We start from the raw sequence: 25,053 nt of genomic DNA on the forward strand, positions 1-25,053 counted from the left end.
AAGTACTTGCCCCAGTGGTGGTGTTTCTCAGAAGGCAATCTCTAGAGGTCTTTCCCTACCTAGACGATTAGTTGATAAAAGCTCAATCCTTTCAGGCAGCTTCCAAAGCAGTCAAAAGCTGCATTCAACTTTTCAACCAACTGGGTCTTCAACTCAACAAGTCCAAATCGGTCCTTCTCCCACCCAGGTCAGCCAGATTTCTGGGGTCCATTCTGGATACGAATCGCTGCAAAGCTTTCCCTTCGGAGGAATGACAGAAAAGACTTATTCTCTCAGATCGTCTCTTACAAAGGAAGAAATCTCTATCGGTCTGTCTGTACAAGTCCCTACTAGGATCGATCTCATCTTGCATACCATTAATTCCGCACTGCAGGCTTCGAATGCGTCCACTACAGGAGCAACTGGACAAACAATGGTGCCAAGCTTCTGACCACAGACACCTCACTGGAAGGCTGGGGAGCAGAGTTACATGAGTTACACGCGAGCGGTCATTGGACGCCCAAACAGCGCAAGTTCCATATCAATCTGCTAGAACTCAGGTCAATTCACTTAGCTTTACAAGCTTTCCTTCCGAAAATTCAAAATCGCATGGTGCTAGTTCGCATGGACAATACGACGGCCATGCACTATATAAACAAACAAGGCGGAACAAGATCCCAAGTTCTTTCAAGGGAAGCCCAAGATATTTGGGCAATTCTCCACAAGATTTCTCTTACAGCGGATACACCGAGTCGTCAAAAGTCAATCAGTCATGAGTGGGAATTAGATCAGGACATTCTCGAGGAGGTCTTCTCAGTTTGGGGTACTCCGACCATAGACCTGTTTGCAACCCCAGAAAACAAGAAATGCCAGTTCTACGCAAGCAGGGATCACCATCTAAGGTCATTGGGGAATACTCTTCGATTGCCTGGTCCGGCGCATTTGTTTACGCCTTTCCTCCAATACCCCTAATTCCGAGACTGATCAGGAAGCTCAAGGCAGAACCTTGCAAAATGATTTTGATCGCACCAGCGTGGCTCCGACAGTTCTGGATCACGGAGCTTCTCCTACTCTCTCAAGAACAGCCAATTCACCTGCGGCCTATTCTGTCTCTATTGACAATGTCTCAGGGTCAAGTGCTAAATCCAGATCCGAGCCCACTCCAATTGACAGCGTGGCTCCTGAGCACGGAGAATTCCAGAATTTGAACCTCACTAAGGAGTGTAAAGAAATTCTGTCTCAGGCCCGTGCTCCAAGTACGAATAAGACTTACCGGGTGAAATGGATAAGGTTCTGCCTGTGGTGCCAATGGCAGAATCTCCACCCATACATCCGCATCAGATTTTACCTTACATTCTTTCTCTGGCTAAATCAGGTCTGGCTCATTCCTCTGTCAACGTGCATTTGGCGGCTATCTCTAGATTCAGGCGGACATCCTCAGGTCCTTCTCTTTGGTCTGCAAGAATTATCAAGCAATTCCTAAAGGGCCTCTTCAGGGTTTTTCGTCCAGTCCGGCCTCCGCCTCCAGTCTGGAAGCTTAATTTGGTTTTGGCTCATCTTATGAGAACCCCGTTTGAGCCTATTCACAGAGCGGACCTTAAATTTCTATCATGGAAGCTGGCTCTTCTTTTAGCCTTGACGTCGGCTAGGAGGATAAGTGAGCTCCAAGCGCTCACTATTGTGGAACCTTTTCTGCAGTTCAAAAAGGACATTCTAATTCTGAAAACAAATCCAAAATGTATTCCAAAAGTCCTATCCGACTTCCATTTGAATGAACCTGTGGTTCTGAAATCCTTTTTCCCTCAACCAACTACACCAGCAGAAAGGTCGCTGCATTCCTTGGATGTCCAAAGATGTCTGAAATTCTATCTGGAACTGACAAAAGTCTTCAGAAAATCTTCTCAGCGCTTTGTTTCTTATAGTGGCCCGCGGAAGGGATTTCCGCTTTCAAAGCAAGGCATTTCTCGTTGGATCTCTAATGCAATTCACTTTTGCCACCAAGAAGCGGGCAAACGGCTGGAGCGACGTGTTCGTGCTCATTCGATGAGATCAGTCTCATCATCTGTGGCTCTGTTCGCAGGAGTCCCTATCAAAGACATTTGTAGGGCAGCTATGTGGAGCAGTACCCACACTTTCACAAAGCATTACTGCTTGGATTCTTCCATGAGAAGCGAAGCGGCTGTTGGACAGGCAATCCCGAGAAACCTTTTTCAATAAGAGGTGAGCTTTCCCTACAATCCCTCCTTCCTGTATTGCACATTTTGTATCAGATATTGTTTTCTTTTCTATGGTAACATATCATGTTTTGTTTCCTATGAGGATAAGTATGATAACATGTTTTGATATTCATATAACAAAATTTGCTTTTATGGCTTACTGCTAGCTACTCTGATACAAAGCATGGGAATCTATGAAAGTTCCAATACTGGGGCAAGAAAACAAGTTACTTACCTGTAACTTTGGTTCCCCAGTATTGGCAACTTTCATAGATTCCCATGCGCCCACCCGCCTCCCCTAGGAAAGCTCAGCCTATTACAGATGTAGTTACTGTTACACAACGGCTACGAAAATCTGTGGCTCTCTCAGGAGGGTTCTATGGGGTGAGGCTCCTCTGATTGGTTGTTGCAGTTTTTGGTCTCTTTTACAAAAAGAGGTGGATAGGCTACAAAATGAGATGAGGCCTTTCTTTTTTGTACCTACTGCTCTGATATTTTTTCTATTACCGAGGCTCCCATTCCGACGACGGGGAATGATACAAAGCATGGGAATCTATGAAAGTTACCAATACTGGGGAACCAAAGTTACAGGTAAGTAACTTGTTTTCTTATGAGTGATCCTATATGTATCAGTGGCCGCATTACCTTATTAAGTCCTCTGTTGATAACCACATTATTCGTTAGATACACCAATAGAACATAATACATTGGATCTAACTAAATGAGCCACTCCCAAAAAGCACAATTGATTGGGTATGGCATTTTTACATGCTCTTTTCAGAAACAAATTATAGTTTTCCCAGATCTCCATCTACTCAACGATTAGAGGCATCCTTTTCGTGTTGCCCACATGGGCAGTTAATTTTTAACTGTACAAACAAACAAATATTTATTATTATTTTTTTAAACGTTTGTGTAAAAGTTCAATTTTTCCCCAAGATTTTCTGGAATTCTTTCTAGTATGTCTGTACAAACACTTCGTTTATAGATTTTTTGACTTCACAGATTGTGTTTTGGAATACATTTTTTAGGTCAATATATTTTAGGACAAAAATTCCGTTCACCCTGAAGCCTCCAAACATATTCTTTACTACATCCAATATTTGTTTGTGTAATAAAACTTTTTTTCAGACAAAATTTTTTGCAGTCTCATTAAAGCTCTATAAGTGTATATGAAGGCCCCTTAACCCATCCAACATGACAGCCCTTTTTCACTCAGTACTGGCAATCAATCAACCAGGAGTTCTAGAGCATGCTAATCACCCAAAAGGGTATCCAGGCGCTGGGCCCGGGCTGATCGGGGCTTCAGTCGAAAAGCGAGATCGAGTCCCCTTGTGAACTCCTGAAGGCAGGGTGCTGTCTGAAGGTGGATGGGGAGGTTGTTCCAGGATTTCGTGGCTAATTTGAATTTATAGCGCGCACATTCACTATGCAGATTCTTGGCGCTGGAGGATTTCTGAGCTGGGGAGGAGACCGGGGACTATAAGCTAAAAGCTTGCTGAAACAAAAAAGTCTTAAGAGCTTTGCGGAACTCAGTGTAGGAGGGGGAGGATCTGACGAGGGGTGGAAGAGTGTTCCAGAAGGTGGGCGCAAGGACCGAAAATTTCTGGCCTCCCGATCGTTTTTTCTTGAAGCGGGGGATGACGAATAATGATTTAGTGGAGGAACGTAGGTCTCTAGAAGGGCTGTAGTTGGTGATGGCAGAGTTGATGAAAGCAGGAGCAGTTCCCGCCCGGGCTTGAAAAGTGAGGCAGCCGAGTTTGAAAAGGGCTCGTTGTTTGATGGGGAGACAGTGAAGGGCCGTGAGAAGGGGTGAGGAATGATGATATTTAGATAGGCCATGCACCAGGCGGGCTGCCTGGTTTTGCACCAGCTGAAGGCGTTGAAGTGCATAGGCGGGGGCACCATTATAGATAATGTTCCCATAATCGATCTTGGATAAGACCATGGCCATTACAATCAGTTTAAGTGCAGAAGGAGAGAAAAACCGGGATACTTTCCTAATAATATGTAGGGTAAAGAAACAATAAGAAACAACAGAACTGATGTGGGTGTGAAGTGTCAAATGATGATTGAGTGTGATGCCGAGGGTCTTAACTGAGTGAGAGGGGATGGGAGGAAGACCAAGAGAGGGGGGCCAGAATGAGGGCGACCAGGGGTTGCCGCTGCCTCCAGTCAAAATCAGCTCTGTTTTATCCGGGTTGAGTTTGAGGTGGTTTGCGTTCATCCAGTCCCGGATAAACAGCATGACGGACTGGAAGCTAGTGATGCCTGGTGAAGGGGAAGAAAAATTAAAGATAAGTTGGAGGTCATCAGCATAGTTATAGACTGTGACCTCCATTTGTTGCAGTGCAAAAATAAGGGGAAAAATGTAGAGGTTAAATAAAAGGGGAGAGAGAGAAGAGCCCTGAGGGACACCACATTTCACCCTGCGGGGCGGGGCCGAGAATTCAGCAAGGTGGACCGCCTGAGTACGGTCATCCAGGAAGGAGCCTATCCAGGTCAGAACCTCTTCCCCTATGCCCGCCGCCTTGACACGGGACAAGAGGATGGAGTGGTCCACCGTGTCAAAAGCGGCGGACAGATCCAGGAGGACCAGGGCCTGAGGGGTGTTGGTATCGAGTCCCTCCCTGAGTTGGTCCATGACTGAAATAACCACCTTCTCAGTAGAGTGGCGGGGGCGGAAGCCCGCCTGGCAAGGTGCAAGGTAGTTACTGTTCTCTATAAAGGAGCTGAGCACCTGGGTGACATGGGACTCTGCTACCTTTCCCAGATAGGGGAGAAGAGATATAGGGCGGTAGTTTGCCGGGGAGGAAGGGTCGGCCCCCGTTTTTTTTAGTATAGGGAGGATTATAGCTGTCTTAAAAGGGGCCGGGACGAAGCCATAGGTGAAACAGGTATTCAGGAGGGTAAGGGCAGGGGATGGGCATTCAGTAAAAATCTGACGGAGAATGCGTGCCGGGCAGATGTCAACTAGGGAGCCTGACTTGACATGCCTAAGTAAAGGGGGCAAGGATTCTCTAGTCAGTGCGGGAATAGAAGTGAGGGACCGATTATTGCCTGGTGGTTGGGGGTGAGTGAGAGTGGACGGAGGGGGGGGGATGTTGGCTTTGATGAGGGCTATTTTTTCAATAAAAAACTCGTTAAGCGAGTCGCATAGGGCCTGGGAGGGGGGGATCTTGGGTAGAGTTCTGTCCGATGATGCCAGCTCGTGGACGGTGGAGAAAATCTCGCGAGGCTGGCTTTCTGCAGCTAGAATGTGACCAGAGAAATATTCGGTTTTAGCTGTCAGAATGGCTTGTTTATATTCACTAAGTAAGGTGATAAAATGTTTTCTTCGGGTGGGGCAGTATGCTCTTCTCCAAGCTTGTTCGGCCTGCCGTAACTCTAGTTTCTTGGCTTTACGACCAGGGCTGAACCACTTGTTGGCATTGTGGGTGCGGTTGATGGTAATCCGCTTCAGGGGGGCCACTGGGTCACAGGCTTTGGTAAGCCAGCGATCTAGGATGGTAGCCTGGGAGTGTGGGGTTGAACCCGATAGATCTGGGCAGGTGGCGGCTAACGAGTTACAGAGAGATGGAATGTCGACTTTATGCCAGTTCCTTGCCCAGGTGTTTTTGGGGAGGGAAGGTGATGTTTTATGGCTCAAATCCAAGGAAAAGGCGAGCAAGAAATGATCCGACCAAGGACAGGGCGAAATAGTAGGAGTGGAAGTCGGGATGTTTAGTGTCCAAATGTGATCGAGAATGTGGCCCCGGATGTGGGTGGGACCTTGAACGTGCTGAGTGAAGTTAAGGCTGAGAAGCAATTGAGTAAAGTCTTTGGAGGTGGTGTCCTCGGCGGGGTCAGTAGGCCAAAAATTAAAGTCTCCCAGTACGAGGACAGAGGCACTATTGACTACTAAGGTGGCCAGTAAGTTCTGGAAGGCGGGGAGATAGCCAGGGGATGGCTGGGGTGGCCGATACGTTAATTTCTCCAGTATTAGGGGTGTCTTTCATAGATTCACATGCTTGAATATTCCCCGTCGTCGAAGTGGGAGTCCCACGGTACATAAAAATAGCAATATTGCTAATATAACATAAATGATAATATCATAGAGTAATAAAAAATAGAGATAATACACTGTAAAACCTCTAAATGGTAACTTCCATAGGAAGACATTACAAGAGAAAAAACTCATTTGTAACATATCAGTGTCATTATGTTGGTCCAAACTGCAGCCAATCAGGCTCAAGCACCCTCTAGAACCTTCTCCTCAGAAGCTCAAGCCCTCAGATTTTCTACCGCACGTCGTGTGAAGGGAGTCTCCCTGAGCTCTGCTCAGTTTTCTTCAGAGTTTGTCTCTTCAACTTATTTTTTCCAGAATGTCAAGTAAGAAGTCTTTGTTTCGAGCTTGCTCTTCATGTGGGAAACTACGGTTGTTTGAGAAGGACCCCCACCAAAAGTGTATTTACTGCCAGTACCCTGACCACAAGGTGGATGAATGTAAATTCTGTAGAGCTCTTCCTTCTAAGACTCTCAGAGACAGGGAAGGTCGTCTTCTTATATGGTTGAAGCGCCTCCAAGATAAAGAAGATGTTCTGTCAGACGCAGTAAGTCTTCAGTCAGGCTGTTCCACTGTCCCTTCCAAGCGTGGGAGTGTTCAAGACTTGCCTTCTCCTTTTCTTCAGAAAAAGAAAAAGCTGGCTTTGCCTGTGGCACAATCTTCAAGTTCTATGCCTTCTGTGTCAACGCCCACGAGACCTGGCTCTCAGGCGTCTTGTCCAGGCTCTATCAGTATTCTGACAGTCTTGACTCCCAGGTCGTCGACGGGCTCGTCGACGACCGTTCCGTCCACAAGATTGGCTTTGCTGTCTTCGTCGACGACCTCTGTGACGACGACGTCTGCTTCCTCGTCGTCGACGACGGTGATGTCGACGTCCTCGGCGTCGACGAGAGCTACTACAATCCCGTCGACGATCCCTATTGTCTCGTCGGCGACGAAGTTGCCGTCGACGAAGAAAACCTCTTCGACGTCGAAGGATTCATCGTCGACGAAGGTCCCGTCGACGTCAGCCTCTCCGTCGACCACCTCGTCGACCTCGTCGACGAAGAAGGCAACGATGGTTTCGACGACGAGAGCCCCGTCGACGTCGAGTGCTCCGTCGACCAGCTCCACGACGACGGCGTCGTCGTCGAAGAAAGCGACACCGGTTCCATCGACGAAGGTACCGTCGACGAAGGTACCGTCGACGACGATGCCGTCGACGAAAGTATCGTCGACGAAGATACCGTCGACGAAGACACCGTCGACGAGGCTGCCGTCTCCTCAGATCCCAGCAAAGAAGACTCCGTCGACGCACGTTCCGTCGACGACGATACCGTCGACGACGAATCCCTCAGTGGGCCCTACCTCGTCGACGATGGCGATTTCCTCAGCGGCATGTTCAGGATCCTCGTCAGGATTGGGTTCTTTTGCCACCATGCCTCTGGTACCACTGCCTTCCTTGACCTCTGGCAGGGATTCTTCTCTGCAGTTGCCACCTCCTGATCTCCAATTACCCTCACCTTTGATGGCAACTGATCACGAGACTGGATCTATGGGGGACGATGATGACGATGAAGCTCACAGTCCATCGGAGTTAATCATAAAATGTCAAGACTCCAGTTCTGACCAGGAGGAGGTGGAGGAAGTGGTCCAACCGGATGACCAATTGGTCCAGTTTCCTATGGCATCTTTCCCAGTTTCTTTGTTTTCAAACCTCCAGCATATGCTGGATGACTACAACCGAAGGTTTCCGCCTACCCCTCAGGGTACTCCAAGCCACGCTCCTGCGGAGGACTCCGGCCCTGCCACCCATCCGCAGTCTTTGGAGCAGCCTGCTTTGCCAGAGCTTCCCCGCCCTCACCCCCCTCTTATTCCGCAACCTGGTGCGCACGGGGTGGATGAGTCGGACAGTGAAGAAGGAGAATTACACCAGGATACTGACGATGAGCAGGATCCAGATATGGTGGATTACGACGACTATCGGATACAGACACCTTCTCCGCAACAGCCAGAGGCAGGTGATTCTCCTTCCATTGATACAGCAAGCTTCCATGTGCTGATGAATAAAGCGGCGGACCGCTTTAAATTGCCAAGAGAACAGCGGCAAGAAGATTGCTTTCTCTACGATTTCAAAAACAAACCATACAAACAAATTCACACCATACCAATCATAGAATTTGTATGGAAAGAAGGGATGAGGATTATGAATTCTCCAAACTCCTTGCCGGCACAAGTCCCTCGCCTGGAAAGGAAGTACAAGGCTCCTGCAGGTTCTCCTGCTTGTTTGCTGTCGCATCCCAAACCAGACTCGGTTGTCACACAGGCGGCACAGCGACGGTCCCGTAATCCGGCGACTCCTCTCACTACTCCACCGGATAGAGAGGGTCGACGTTTGGACGCCATTGGGAAGAAATTTTCCACCATGTCCTCTACGTCTGTACGCGCTGGAAATGCATTGGCCATTCTAGGTCGTTTCGACAGGCAAATGTGGTCTGACATTTCCGCATTCGTTTCACTAATTCCAGAAGCGTCCAGAGCGGAAGCCCAGCAAGTTCTCCAGGATGGCATGAGGGCGTCAGAGGAAATGATTGACTGTGCGATTGATGTGGCGAGTACGGGATTTCGCATCCTCGCCAGTGCTGCGGCTCTCCGCCGCCAGGGCTGGCTTAAATCCACTTCTTTCCGACAAGAAGTCCAGTCGAAGATACTCGACATGCCCTATGACGGTGAATCTCTTTTTGGCGCTCACATTGACGAGGCGCTTGAGTCAATTAAAAAGGACACCGATACAGCAAAATCGCTAGTCTCTTTACAATTTAAGAAGCAGCCCTTTCGTGGCGCCCGTGGAAGAGGTTCGTCTTCCACAACTTTTCGAGGAGGACACACTCAGTACCGCCAATTCAACCAAGGCAATCAACGTTACTCCTCCCAGCAGTCTACTCGCCAAAATCAGTCAAGACCCTATAAAGGAAAACCTACTTATAGGGGTGCCAACAACAAACGCCAGTGACTCTCATGTCACACAAGGAGTTGGAGGGAGAATCTCGCAGTTTTATTCCCAATGGTCTCTGATAACATCGGACCAATGGGTATTGGACATTGTTCGCAAGGGTCATGCCTTGGAGTTCACAGAGATTCCTCCTCATTCTCCGCCATCAGGCCCGCCACCTCCCCATTTGCTAGAATTGCAACATCAAGTTCGTCTTCTCATACTAAAAGGTGCAGTCGAAGTGGTTCCTATATCACAACAAGGGACAGGTTTCTACTCACGTTTTTTCCTCATTGCCAAGAAGACGGGAGAGTGGCGGCCTATACTGGATTTGAGGGCGCTCAATTTCTTTCTAAAACAGCAGTCTTTCCGCATGCTCACATTGTCAGAAGTCTTGCGGCTTCTCTGCAGCGGAGATTTTCTGTCCACGATAGATCTGCAAGACGCCTATTTTCATGTGCCGATTCTGCAACAACATCGCCAATTCCTGAGGTTCAAGGTGGGCACTGTCCATTACCAATTCAAGGTGCTGCCTTTCGGCCTGCGTTCAGCGCCTCGTGTTTTCACGAAGGTCCTGGCCCCAGTCATGGCTTATCTACGTCTTCAAGGAGTGCAGATTTTTCCTTATCTGGACGATTGCCTCCTGAAATCTCCGTCTCCTCTTCAGCTGGCTCACGACACAAGTCTCTGCCTGCGGACTTTCGAGTCACTGGGGTTGACCATCAACGTGGACAAGTCACACTTAACACCATCACAAAGGAGGAACTTCCTGGGTGCCATTCTCGACACGGAATTATCAAAAGCCTTCGTTTCCCAAGAACGACAGGTGAAAATAGTACGTCTGGTCACCCTCATCCGTTCAAAACAGTCAGTTTCTGTGCGCATGTTGAAGTCCTTTCTGGGGATGGCGTCGTCCTGCATCGCTCTACTCCCGAATTGCAGGCTCCGCACTCGCCCTATTCAGGAGGAACTAGACCTGCAATGGCGCCAAGTGTCAGGATCCTTCAACGATCTAGTGAGAGTCTCGTCTCGCATGAAAGACAGTCTCCTTTGGTGGAGAGAACCATCCAACCTAAACGAAGGAGTTTCCTTTCTGGCCCTTCCTCCGGATCTAACACTGACCACAGATGCATCCATGGAGGGTTGGGGAGCTCATCTCCTAGACCTTTCAATCAAAGGAAAGTGGACTCCGTCACAACGAACATGGCATATCAACAGATTGGAGCTGCTGGCGATCTTCCTTGCTCTCAGATCTTTTCTGCCAGTAGTGCAAGGAGAGTCCGTGCTGGTTCAAACGGACAACACAACCAGCATGCACTACATGAACAAACAGGGCGGCACAAGATCTCAGCCCTTGTCTCGGCTAGCTCAGAAGATCTGGAACTGGGCTCTTCGCCATCGAATCTCCCTGACGGCGGTCCATCTGCCGGGGGTTTCAAACATACTAGCGGATTCGTTGAGCAGGTCCACATCATCGACCCACGAGTGGGAGCTTCATCAAGAGACTCTGGACATGGTGTTCCGCCGATGGGGTCGTCCCCTGATGGACCTTTTTGCCACTCCACTGAATCGGAAGTGCCCCGCCTTTGCGAGCTGGCATCCTCATCCGGGGTCCAGCGGCAACGCCCTTCTCATGGACTGGAGCGGCCTGTTCGCCTATGCATTTCCTCCCATACCATTGGTGCCGAGGACGTTGTGGAAGATGCGCAGGCAACCCTGCCACTTGATACTGATCGCACCTCGTTGGTCCAGACAGAACTTCTTCTGTTGTCCCAATGCACGCCCATTCGTCTACATCCACGTCCAGACCTTCTGTCCATGGACGAGGGCCAAGTCTGCCATCCAGACCCGACCACTCTTCAGTTATGGGCATGGAACCTGAATACCTCGAATTCGCAAACTTAGAGATGCCCCAAGAATGCAGAGAGATTCTAGCTTCTGCTAGAGCTTCCTCAACTGTTCAAACGTACAAACTAAAGTGGAAACGGTTTTGCCATTGGTGCGCAGAAGCAAATGTCCATCCACTCACTTCTGCCCCGGAACAGCTGTTGCCTTTCTTTCTAAGCCTTGCTCAGTCTGGCCTCTCTCATGCCACCTTGAGGGTCTTTCTGGCAGCTATTTCACGTTTCAGGCATGATGGCTCAACCTCTCTCTGCTCATCCAGAATTATCAGACAATTCTTTAAAGGTCTCTTCAGGAAGTTTCCTCCTATCAGACGCCCGCCTCCGGCATGGCAACTCAACGTGGTATTGTCACAGCTCATGAAGCCTCCTTTTGAGCCAATCCACAAAGCAGACAACAAATTTCTTACCTGGAAGGTCGTTTTGCTTTTGGCCCTAACATCTTCTCGCCGTGTGAGCGATCTTCATGCTTTCACAATCAAGCCTCCTTATTTGCAATTCAAAACCGATGGAGTATCTCTTCGTACCAATCCCTCTTTTTTGCCAAAAGTGCCTACAGATTTCCATCTGAACGAACCTGTCTTCTTGAAGACTTTCTTCCCGAATCCACAGTCACCGGCAGAACAACGCCTTCATTCCTTAGACATCAGCCGTTGTCTAAAGTTTTACATTTCAAGAACTGCCCCTTTCCGCAAATCAGATCAACTTTTTGTAGCATATGGAAGAATGCGAAGGGGACATTCAGTGACAAAACAAACACTTGCAAGATGGCTCTCAGCAGCCATATCCTACTGTCACCAACAAGCTGGCAAGCCTTTACAGTGTCCTGTGAAGGCGCATTCGACGAGAGCGATGGCGTCTTCCACCGCCTTGTTTGCCGGAGTGCCTCTACACCAGATTTGCCGGGCGGCAACGTGGTCGAATAGGCACACCTTTACCAGACATTACTGTTTGGATTCCATCAATGAGGCGGATACCGCAGTGGGGCAAGCAGTGCTTCGCCATCTCTTTAAATAAGGTGAGCCTCTGTTCCCTCCTCCTTTTTCTTCTGTGATTGCTATATGCTTTTAAGCTATGTGTTTACTTCTTGTGAAGATGCTTGCAATCCCAGTGCTAAGGAGTTACTGCTATCTATTCTATTCAAGCATGTGAATCTATGAAAGACACCCCTAATACTGGAGAAGAACTATCGTTACTTACCTGTAAACAGGTGGTTCTCCAGTATTGGTGTCTTTCATAGATTCACATGCGACCCACCCTTCCTCCCCTCAGAGGCTCTCTTCTCCTCATACGCTATTATTACTAGTGCTACGAAAATCTGAGGGCTTGAGCTTCTGAGGAGAAGGTTCTAGAGGGTGCTTGAGCCTGATTGGCTGCAGTTTGGACCAACATAATGACACTGATATGTTACAAATGAGTTTTTTCTCTTGTAATGTCTTCCTATGGAAGTTGCCATTTAGAGGTTTTACAGTGTATTATCTCTATTTTTTATTACTCTATGATATTATCATTTATGTTATATTAGCAATATTGCTATTTTTATGTACCGTGGGACTCCCACTTCGACGACGGGGAATATTCAAGCATGTGAATCTATGAAAGACACCAATACTGGAGAACCACCTGTTTACAGGTAAGTAACGATAGTTCATGCAGGTGATTGGGACCTTGAAAGAGGTGGAACGTACTACGAGGCAGTCAGCTGCTGGTAGTATGGGCGATGCAAGTGTCTGAAAATGAAATCCCTTGCGAGCAATCATAGCAACCCCGCCACCTGCTCTCTTCTCAGATCGATCAGCACGGAGCATAGAGTAGTGGGGCGGGAGGGAGGCCAGGATGCTCGGCAGGGAGTCAGATCTATACCATGTTTCGGTTAAAAACAGAAGGTCTGGGGAATTGCAATCTAAAAGATCAAATATTTCGGTCTGGTGCTTAACGGCTGATCTTGTGTTCAGAAGGAGGGCAGCAGTGGGAGGGGGGGACGGGCGTGATAGGCATGGGCGAAGCAATGCCAATATTTTGAGCATAAGACAATGTAGCAGGGTTTAGCGGCCAATTTTATTGAAGGAGCACAGTTGTTCAGAGGTATATGTTAGAGATCGCGCATAATGGTGTGCCCCTTGCCCCGGACGGGCGCAGACGGGCTTGCCTTAGGCGCGCCTTCGGCACGCAATCGGCGTGCCTGCTGCGCTCGTCCGCTGCGCAACCGGAAGATGCAAATTTTTTATACAGGAAGGGAGATGGCGAAGGGGGGCGTGGCCTCTCGAAAAAGGGGCGTGGCCTGTGTGCGCGGCGGGAATGGCGGCAATGAGTTTTGAAATTTGTCCCGCAGCAGCGCTAAAATCCGCTGCGCGGGTTTAGTGATGAGCGTGGAGGAGCCCTGAGCAAGGTAGCGAAATGAGAACAGGTAAAATATAAACAAAGTAATTGTGACACTCAATATTTTTTTTAAAAGTTCGTGCAAGCCTACTCCCGGCTTCCGCCTCAGGAGAAATCACTATCAGCGTGGCGCTTGTAGTCAGCATCTTTTGTAGTGGCAAAGGGGGGAGTGGCCTGTGTGCACGGCGGGAATGGCGGCAATGAGTTTTGAAATTTGTCCCGCAGCAGCACTAAAATCCGCTGCGCGGGTTTAGTCAGGAGCGTCGAGGAGCCCTGAGCAAGGTAGCGAAATGAGAACAGGTAAAATATAAACAAAGTAATTGTGACTCAATATTTTAAAAAAAAGTTCGTGCAAGCCTACTCCCGGCTTCCGCCTCAGGAGAAATCACTATCCAAGGCTAAGTAGGAGAAGGAATGACCTCCACTGTTGCTGTGAGGGGTGTGAGCGAGGCCGAGCACAGAAGTCTGGAGGGAAGGTGGGAGCTCAAGCGTTGGTTGATGAACGATGGTCCTTGGTTGTGGAGGGCTTTGTAGGCGTGAGTTAGAATCTTGAATTGGCATCTCTTGTTTGCAAAGTGCCAAGCTGTGGATTTTGAACCCTAGCTCAGCCGGGACCTTGGGAAACCATTGCAAACCTATACATTTCTGTAAACTAGACACCCAGGGGAATCCAGGATGGGGTGACGTGTGGGTCTCACCAGGTTCTGTTACCCAGAATCCCTTGCAAACCTCAAACTTTGGAGAGAAAAAAACACATTTTCCTCACATTTCTGTGATGGCAAGTTCTGGAATCTGCGTGGATCCACAAATTTCCACGCACCCCACATTTCCCAAAGTCTCCTAATAAAAAAGGTATATCACTTGTGTGGGTAGGCCTAGTGCTGTTAACAGGAAACAGGCCAAAACGCAAAATGGATCACCACATTTTTACAGTGAAAACTGACCCATTTTTTTGAAAAGTGCCTAGTTGTGGATTTTGAACCCTAGCCCAGCAAGCCCCTAGAGAAACCTAGCAAACCTATACATTTTTGAAAACTAGACCCCTAGGGGAATCCAGGATGGGGTGACTTGTGTGTCTTCAATGAGAGTTGATCGACCGGTGCACAGCTTTTTTTTTAAACAAATTGTCCAAATGCAATTTAGGTTTGGTAGGTACTCCTGAGGTATTGTCTGACCACCCTGGAGACGAGTGCGTTTAAAGATACATGAGTGCTGTCAATTAAAAACTGATAGCATCCCTCGGGCCACTCTGGATGAGGATACTATCCTCCGTTTAATGTTCTGAAAAGATTTACTCTTAATGATTTGAAGATGTTCTTTTATTTACATTGCTTCAATAATTCATATTCATCCACATGTTCAATAAAGTTTTGTTGAATAAAGTTGCTCGTTGTCAAAACAACTTTCTACAGCTCCAATGCATTTCGGGCTACCGCCCATCATCTGGGAGCATCTACAAGAACAACATAAATTGCGTACATATCAGGTGTTGATGATGAAAAAATGCGTTGCATGCAAGGTGACTGAGCTAAGTGTCAATGGTGCTGGTGACAGTAAACAAACGATGGGTGGTGAAAAATCTGATTAATGGTGATATAAACGGTGATGAACTATAAGGCGCATTAGAGCAGTAGATTTTGAACCCTAGCTCGGCCGTCACCTAGGGAAACCTAGCAAACTTATACATTTCTTAAAACTTGATAACCATGGAAAGCCAGGATGGGGCTACTTGTATGGCTCGCACTAGGTTCTGTTACCCAGAATCCTTTGCAAATCTCAAACTTTGTCAAAGAAACTAATTTTTCTCACATTTCTGTGATGGAAAGTTCTGGAATCTGCGTGTATCCACATATTTACACCCACCTCACATTCCCCAAAGTCTCCTGATAAAAATGGTACCTCACTTTTGTGGGTAGGACTAGTGCCCACGACAGGAAACTGGCCAAAACACAATGTGGACACACCACATTTTTACAGTGAAAACTGACCCATTTTTTGCAAAGTGCCTAGCTGTGGATTTTGAACCCTAGCTCAGCCAGGACCTAAGGAAACCTAGCAAAACTATACATTTCTGAAAACTAGACACCACGGGGAATCCAGGATAGGGTGACTTGTGTGGGTCTCACCAGGTTCTGTTACCCAGAATTCCTTGCAAACCTTAAACTTTTGCAAAAACAACACATTTACCTAATTTCTGTGATGGCAAGTTCTGGAATCTGCGTGGATCCACAGACTTCCCCCCACCCCGCATTCTCCAAAGTCTCCCGATAAAAATGGTACCTCACTTATGTGGGTAGGCCCTGTGCCCGTGACAGGAAACAGCCCAAAACGCAACGTGAACACACCACATTTTTACAGTGAAAACTGACCCTTTTTATGCAAAGTGTCTAGCTTTGGATTTTGAACCCTAGCTCAGCCGGCACTTAGGGAAGCCTAGCAAACCTATACATTATTGAAAACTAGACACCCAGAGGAATCCAGGATGAGGTGACTTGTGTGGCTGTCACCAGGTTCTGTTACCTAGAATCCCTTGCAAAACCTCAAACTTTGTAAGAGAAAAAAATATATTTTCCTCACATTTCTATGATGGAATGTTCTGGAATCTACGTAGATCCACAAACTTCCACCCACCCCACATTCCCCAAAATCTCCTGATAAAAATGGTACCTCACTTGTGTGGGTAGGCCTAGTGCCCACGACAGGAAACAGCCCAAAATGCAATATGGGCACACCACATTTTTACAGTGAAAATAGATCCTTTTTTTGCAAAGTGCCTACCTGTAGATTTTGAACCCCAGCTCAGTCGGCAAGTAGGGAAACCTAGCAAACCTATATATGTTTTTAAACTAGACACCCTGTGGAATCCAGGATGGGGTATCTTGTGTGGCTCTCACCAAGTTCTGTTACCCAGTATCCCTTGCAAACCTTGTAAAATAAAACAAATTTTTCCTCATGTTTATGTGATGGCAAGTTCTGGAATCTGTGTGGATCTACAAACTTCCACCAACCCCGCATTCTCCAAAGTCTCCCGATAAGAACGGTACCTCACTTGTGTATACGGGCCAAATGCCCACGGCAGGGAAGGGTCCAAAACGTATTCTCAATACATCAAAATTACCTATCACGGGGCTGGAGCTACGCTACGGAGCTCCCGGCTCCGCTGACCTCCGCCAGCAGCTCGATTATCCTGTCTTCAATCCTGACCTTACACCTGATTTCCTTGTTTATGAAGGTCTACTGCTTCTAAAGGGGCAATCCCGAGATTTCTACCTCATCGGCTGACGAAGATACGCCGTGTTTCCATTCTCGGCCTAACAACGTGTGGAAGCCGGGGCCTCGATTTCTAGACTATCCGGGTCAGAGTTGAACAACATCGGCCGTGAGACCTGGACTGAGCCCGGTCTCCCGAAGAGTGCCAGAATTGTTGACTTTTTGTGACGATCCTTTGAACGATCTACACCGAGGACGCACCAGCGTGCCACGCCGGCTGCTGTGGTGGGGGTCCGGTGCCCGGAGACTTTGCTGCCCTCCCGGGGTCGACGGGCTGGGGCCCTCTCTGACGGCAAAGGTGTGTTCTGTAAGACGAAGAGCGCCCATTACTTGATTATCAGATTTGCGTGGCCTGCGACTCCGGAGCAGCCGGCCTCCGGGGTTCAAGTCCGGCTCTGTCGCCTATTGAGAGGGGATGGAGCGGACGGAAGGCGCGCCATCGCTGCAGGCCGTTGTGGCTGCCATTGGGGCGCTCCATTCGCACACAGTCGCTGTGTTCCGGACACTGATGGTGAAAGTGGACGGTGTCCTGGAACCTGAGGACGACACCTCGATTGGTTTCCAGCTAGAGATGGTACCAGCGGTGCATTGCGCATCAGAGGTCGAGGTCCCCGTGCATAACCCGGAGTTCATGAACCTTGACGGTCCCCTATTACCGACAAGCCAGCCCGTGCTTCTCGCTAGCGTCTCTTGCCTGATCCTGCTGCCGCCTAACGCATCTATAGACGGTCTTCCATGTGGCTACGAGTTCCTTGGTGATGGTTTGGGATACTCGCTGTTTTTGGACACCTTTCTTTGTTCGAGCCGTGAACTTTTATCCTGTATTCGATCCTCCTGTGCTGACAAGAACTTTTGTAGACGCTTTGCCTTTTCCTTCAAAATGGCGGCTCGAGTGGCACAGACTCTTATGACGGACCGTACTGGCCAGGGCTGAACTTTATCGCTGGGTTCCGATAAAATAGCTTTTAGCGATGCCGGGGTTGTGCCTATATTGTGACGAGAATTGGGTGGTTGTTGTTTATCCTCCCCTGACTGGTTTGTATAATTGCTAAATATTGATTTTACCATGTCTCGGGGTGGTCGCTGTTGGCGGGGGGTACGGGAGACCGGGAGTGTGTTTGCTTTCTCCTCCTCCGCTTTCTCTTTTCCCTTCCTTTAGAGTAGTTCTTGGGCGACAGGCACGCTGCTAGTGGGGTTAGGCCGTAGCCATTGCAGGGGTGCAGGGTGGGGGGTTAGGGGTGGGGTTTTTTATTTTGCCTTCTTTTGTTCTATGGCCCCTTTTGTCTTTTCTTTTTCCTTCTACGAGAGATGGGCTGTTTATTTTTCACGAATCCTTTATTGTCCGGGTGTCTTCGCTGGCTTAATTATCCTGTAACATTGTGGACGAGGTCACGCGGGTGGGATTGCTTTGATTGCTTAATAGATTGCTTATTTCCTATTTCCGTTATGTGTACCCGTGATGGGCCTTTTACTTCTTACAGTGATTATTGTTTGTATATTTCCCCCGCCTGGCCCTGTTCTGTATTTTACTGCGAAACACCTGATATCTGTATTGCCTGCTCTTGTCTTACTGTTAAAATAAAAAAATATATAACAAAAAAAAAATTACCTATCACAAAACTACCTGGTTTTACAAAGGGGCTCACCTGAGTTTTTGCCCCTAGGCTCAGCGGCCATCTAGGGAAACCAACCATAGCCAGACAATTTGGAAAAGTAGACACCCAGGAGAGTCCAGGGGGATATGGCTTGTGTGAAAAACCAAACGTTTTCCTACCTGCAAACCTCAAATTTAGCTAAATCACATTTTTCTAAAATTTCTGTGTGGGAAAGTTGTGGGATCACCAGACTGACACAAATTTCCTACCACCCAGCGCTCCCCCTGGTCTCCCGATAAAAATGGTACCTCACTCGTGTGGGTGGGCCAAGTACCCGCGACAGGCAAGGGCCCAAAACGTATTATTGAGGCATCAAAATTACCTATTACAAAACGTGTTTTGGTTTTGCAAGGGGGGGGGGGGGTCACCTGGGTTTTTGGCCCCAGGCTCGGCGGCCATCTAGGGAAACCTAGCAAACCACACATTTCTGAAAACTAGACACCCGGGGGTGTCCAGGCAGGTTTGTTTTGCGTGGACCACCCCAACTTTTTTCCTCCCCAAAATACCCTGCAAACCTCAAATTCAGCTGGAAAAAAAATCTAATTTTTCCCAAATTTCTTTGTGGGATCACCAGACTGACACAAATTTCCTACCACCCAGCATTTCCCCAGGTCTCCTGATAAAAATGGTACCTCACTTGTGTGGGTGGGACAAGTACTCTGCAACAGGCAAGGGCCCAAAACATATTGTGGAGACATCAAAATTACCTATCACAAAACGACCTGGTTTTGCAAAGAGGCTCACCTGGGTTTTTGCCCCAGGGATCGGCGGCTATCTAGCGAAACCTACCAAACCCACACATTTCTAAAAAACTAGACACCCTGGGGAGTCCAGGGAGGTATGGCTTGTGTGGCCCCTCCAACGTTTTCCATGAGAGGCACACCACCCAGTATTCCCCATTTTTTTGTTTATTTGTTTAAAAAATATCTAAAGTTGGTAGATTTTTCCTAGAGACAAACTTTGCCTTTTTGGAGGGGGGAATAATTCCTTATTGAGGTTTTTGCATTTTTACAGTAACCTCAATATGTATGCAAAACACTGTTATAAGGTTCATCTTCCCTTGACGTGAACCTGGGTAATACATGACACATCTGTTTAACAACACAAAAGGACTGTCAATGGTCTGTACAACTTATGGGGCAAAGAAAAATGTGACAGACTCTGTGTCTACCTGTAAAGTGTGTACAACAAAAAGGAAATGAATCCCATCAGCCCACCCATATGGCAGAGCTTCATCATCTGGGATAGAACAAAAGATGGTCCGGTTAAGGAGCCACACACCTGTTGGAATTATGTGCTTCTCCAAACCCAAGGAACCACCAGTGATGGATCATACCAAAAATCAGTTTGGAATGGTGTGGGATGTTAAATTGCAGTGAGAAAAAATGTGTGCAAAAAGTGAGATGTAAAATTGGCTACCATGATTTAAGGAAATCTTTATTAGGGAAAATCATGGTGTCAAAATTAAAATGAGTGTGAGACAGTTTGACACAATAACTGTTTACATAAGGATGGTATGGTCAACATGTTCCAGCCATTGTAGGAAAGTTAAGCCTACCGGGCTTTCGTCAGGACCTCTTAAACACTACTGCAATTAAGCTTAACCTGAGCTTAGTGAAAAAAGCTCAGGATCAGTCCAGGGGTACCGACGGACAGAGCGGGGCCTCCAACCCTGAGCAGTGGCCAGGAAGAGGTGAGGCTTTCTCCCAAGAATTTTTGGGAAAGAATCCTAAATACTTTATGAAACAGACATCCCCCGTCTGGAAAATCCAATGTACGGTAGGCTGTTTGGTATCATTTATTTGCTTTTTTCACTAAGCTCAGGTTAAGCTTAATTGCAGTAGTGTTTAAGAGGTCCTGACGAAAGCCCGGTAGGCTTAACTTTCCTACAATGGCTGGAACATGTTGACCATACCATCCTTAATAGACAGTTATTGTGTCAAACTGTCTCACACTCATTTTAATTTTGACACCATGATTTTCCCTAATAAAGTTTTCCTTAAATCATGGTAGCCAATTTTACATCTCACTTTTTGATTCTTTTTGCACACATTTTTTCTCACTGCAATTTAACATTCCCCACCATTCCAAACTGATTTTTGGTATGATCCATCACTGGTGGTTCCTTGGGTTTGGAGAAGCACATAATTCCAACAGGTGTGTGGCTCCTTAACCGGACCATCTTTGGTTCTATCCCAGATGATGAAGCTCTGCCATATGGGTGGGCTGATGGGATTCATTTCCTTTTTGTTGTACACACTTTACAGGTAGACACAGAGTCTGTCACATTTTTCTTTGCCCCATAAGTTGTACAGACCATTGACAGTCCTTTTGTGTTGTTATACTGTGACTTTGGTCTTTAAATAATTTTCCCCTTAGACCCTCCACCAACCTTGTTTTTGACACATCTGTTTCACAAAAAACACAGCCCAAGCGATTGATGATTAATAATTACGCATGTGGATGACAGTTGTCCTATACCTCATTTGCAAGTAATTATCAAGTTTATAACATAATCAAAGGGGAAACTAACGGTGTCTATATTACTGTATTAACAAATAACAATGTGTAACTGCATTGCGGACTTAGTATCCCCACATCATATGTTATATGCTGGTTGTCGATTTGCTCAGGGTACAGTCTCATGACTGATTGTTGCCCGTTATTTTCGTGGAGTGGGGAGCCACATTGATCAATTGCATCTACACTCTAGTGCAGATTGTGTCATCATTAAAGCAGGGTTATCCAGTATTGGGGTATCTTTCATAGATTCACATGCCTGAATCATTCCCCGTCGACGAGGCGGGAGTCCCACGGTAAATAAAAAAGCAGTGCAAAAAGCACTTTGTAGTAGTAGTAGGCCCTAGGAATAGGCCTGAGGCCTAAATTATAGTAGCCTATCTACCTCATTATGTAAAAAAGACCAAAGTCTTTGCTCCAACCAATCAGCTCACAGCACCCTCCAGAACCCTCTCTGCAGAGCCAGCTCTCCTCAGATTTTCACCGCACGTCGTGGGTGAAGGGAGTCTCCCTGAGCTCTGCTCAGTTTTTTCTTCAGTTTTACTTCTTTTTGGATTACAAGCTCATACTTCATTTTTCTGACCCAATTAAGGCGGTAATATGGTAGAATGGCAGTAAACAAGGTAATAGACTATGATTTATGTCTAACCTTTTCCTCAATCACTCTCACGTTCTGAGCGATGAGGCCGCTTTGGGTCAGAGACTTTTACACTTCTGAGGAGGATGAGGAGAGGTAGAAGTGAGAAGTCGCGCCAGGAGCCTACTGAGGGCGCGCATAAAAACCTGCCACTTCTGAGGAGGATGAGGTGAGGTCGAAGGGAGAAGTCGCGCTACTGAGGGCGCGCATAAAAGCCATAAGATTCACCTTGAGTCTTTATAGGCACTTCTCACAGAGGATAAAACTCCCTTTTTTCATCCCTGACACTACATCAGGGAAGCCCTCTTGACCGGACATTAGGAGTATATACCGAATATCTCCATGTCTAATATTACTGCCTCACCAAAATGATCCTCATCTCTGATGATCATCGACGACGGCATCTTCCTCGATGGTCGTCGACGATGGCCTCTTCTACGAGGGTTGTTGACGACCGCCTCATCTACGGTGGTCGTCGACGACAGCCTCGTCTACGACGGTCGTCGACGACGGCTTCGTCTATGACGGTCGTCGTCGACTGCATTGTCTACGACGGTCGTCGACGACGGGCCTCGTCTACGGCGGTCGTCGACGACAGGCCTCGTCTATGACGGTCGTCGACGACGGGCCTCGTCTACGACAGTCGTCGACGACGGGCCTCGTCTACGACGGGCCTCGTCTACGACGGTCGTCGACGACGGGCCTCGTCTACGACGGTCGTCGACGACGGGCCTCTTCTACGATGGGCCTCGTCTATGACGGGCCTCGTCTATGACGGGCCTCGTCTACGACTGTCGTCGACGACGGCTGCACATTGATGACTGCGGATCTTTGATAGTGTCATCTACAATGGCAATGCCTAGCTACGACGGACGTCTATGACAGCTTTATCAAGGTAGCTTCATATACATATGGCCTCATTTGTGCATGGTCTATACTACACATGGCTCCATCTATGCATGGTATCATCTATGGCTGACCATCATTCAATTGCCTCATCTATGAGTGCCTCATCTACGGAGGATATCACCTATTTTAACCTCATCTATGATGGTATTGCTATGACTGTCTTCTATGACGGCATCATTCACTAACAATGGCCACGTTTACCAATGGCCACGTTTACCACCAATGGCCTCGTCTACCAATGGCTTCCTCTGTAAAGGGCTTGCTCGAATAATGGCCTTGTCTTACAATGGCCTCGTCTACCAATGACCTAGTCTATCAATGGCTCTATCTATCAATGGTTTTATCTACCAATGGCCTCATCTCCTGATGATCTCATCTACCAATGGCCGCATCTACCGATGGCCTCATCTACGAAGGGCAAATGGCCCCATTTGTTACCCTCATCTACGGATGCCCTCACTTATGAATGCCTCATCTTCAATGGCATTGTATATGGCTGTCGTCTGACAGCCTCGTTTGAAAGGGTTGCTCATGACGGTCATCTATGACGTCGTGCTAGTCTGCAATTACCCCGCTTACATGACCATGTCTACGACAAAGTCTATCATGAGATTGGCTGAGATGGCTTCAGCGGTAAGAGCATCATATATATTCTTAACGTAGTGGGCAACAGCTAGATTTTCACTGCCAACTACAGGCACACAGAATATATCCTTCATGGTTTCGAGCAGGTATGCATCACGAGAGTGGTACGTATAATAAACTAAGTCTATTCCAGCAGTTTTTCTGCGCATAGAATAGAAATAATGTGTACCTACTAGCAGCCCATCCAATCTGATAGGCCACCGTTCGACCAGATTCAGTAACTTCACAGACTGCTCATTAGCAATCTACAATCCTGCAATACCTATCTCCACACCGCCTTACAAAGAAGGATGTCGTCTGAACCTTATAAAAAAAAAATATATATATATATATTACCTACTGGCGGTCGCCAGTAGGTATATATAGTTAGGATTTTTTCTCTATGGGTTTTTTGAAAATTCTATGTCTAATAACTTTGGCGTTTGTGGACGGAATTGGCTGAAATTTTCAGGAAAATGGCACATTTTGTTTCTGAGCAGCCCTTGAAAATTTGGGGGGGTTCGTCCAGTGGGGGCCGAGAAAAAAGGGGGGTCCCAAAACGTGTTTTTAACATTGAGTTTTCCATAGGGCGGTTGGCCTCACTTTTAGCCCGAACGGCTGAATGGATTTGCACGAAACTTGGCAAAATTGTAGGGACTGGTAGCCCGATGTGCCTTTTGTAGGTCTCAATATATGTGCTCCAGTGGATTTTGAGAAATTAACGTTTAAAAAAAGATATATATCTGTAACAGCGGACCGGGCAGCGCACTGGTTCGCGGACCTTTCGCGCAACGGAGCTTTGTGAAGCGAAGCTGATTGGTTCTCCGGCGTCTGTCAACATTCCAAACAGTCCGTAGCGGCCGCCATCTTGTCTCTCGGTAGGATCGAGAGACAAGAGGAGGTCAAAACAAAGGGGGAAATAACTATAAGGGGGCATAGTAGATCCTCGCTGACCCCCTAGGTTTGATGTGGAGGTTTTAAAAGGGCCCCGCGGGGCAAAAAAAAATAATAATAATAATAATTGAACGGCTGAATGGATTTGCACGAAACTTGGCAAAATATTAGGGACTGGTAGCCCGATGTGCCTTTGCTAGGTCTCAATATATGTGCTCCAGTGGATTTTGAGAAATTAACGTTCAAAAAAAGATATATATCTGTAACAGCGCTCCGCTTCGCGTAACGGAGGTTTGCGAAGCTGATTGGTCATTCTGTCACTGGGCTATAGTTGGGCTACATCTGGCTGATATTTGGGCTACATTTGTTTTTTTGTGTGTCTGGCGGCCATCTTTGGGCTACATTGGGCTACATTGGGCTTCATTGGGCTACATTCGGCTAATTAGCAAATAGCTCATCGCAAACTAGGAATGGTAAAGAATCGCTATTTATTCCTTAAAGTTCGCTATTTAGGAAATGCAAATAACTTTGATGATACATATGGCGGTTCATCTCTAACAAGATAAGAAGCATAGGGATACATTTATGATGACTGGCGCATCACCAGGGATGTGTTAGTCATTTTGTGCCGCTGTTCCGTCACCTATGGTGTGCTGCATTTACAATGCGGCGCATCATGGGGCAAAAACAGCACAGATGCGTGATGTATCTGTGCCGTAAAGGTGGCGCATTGCTGGAGTTGTATCGCAAGTGTGATGAAGCTCCAGCAAGGGTCGGGGGTGCCCCTGTCGCAGGGTTTCTGTTCTCACACAGAACTGTGGACAGAGGATTGGAACCTCGGCGAATGCATTGCTGGAGTTGTATCGCAAGTGTGATGAAGCTCCAGCAAGGGTCGGGGGTGCCCCTGTCGCAGGGTTTCTGTTCTCACACAGAACTGTGGACAGAGGATTGGAACCTCGGCGAATTAGGGTGTCCCAAAACTCACGTTAGTAATCAAAAACTCCTTAGCAAGCTAGGTACAGTGTCACATTGGATATAACAAACTCTCAATGT

Source organism: Lissotriton helveticus, chromosome 9 (genome assembly GCF_964261635.1).
Source record: "Lissotriton helveticus chromosome 9, aLisHel1.1, whole genome shotgun sequence".
NCBI lineage: Eukaryota > Metazoa > Chordata > Amphibia > Caudata > Salamandridae > Lissotriton > Lissotriton helveticus.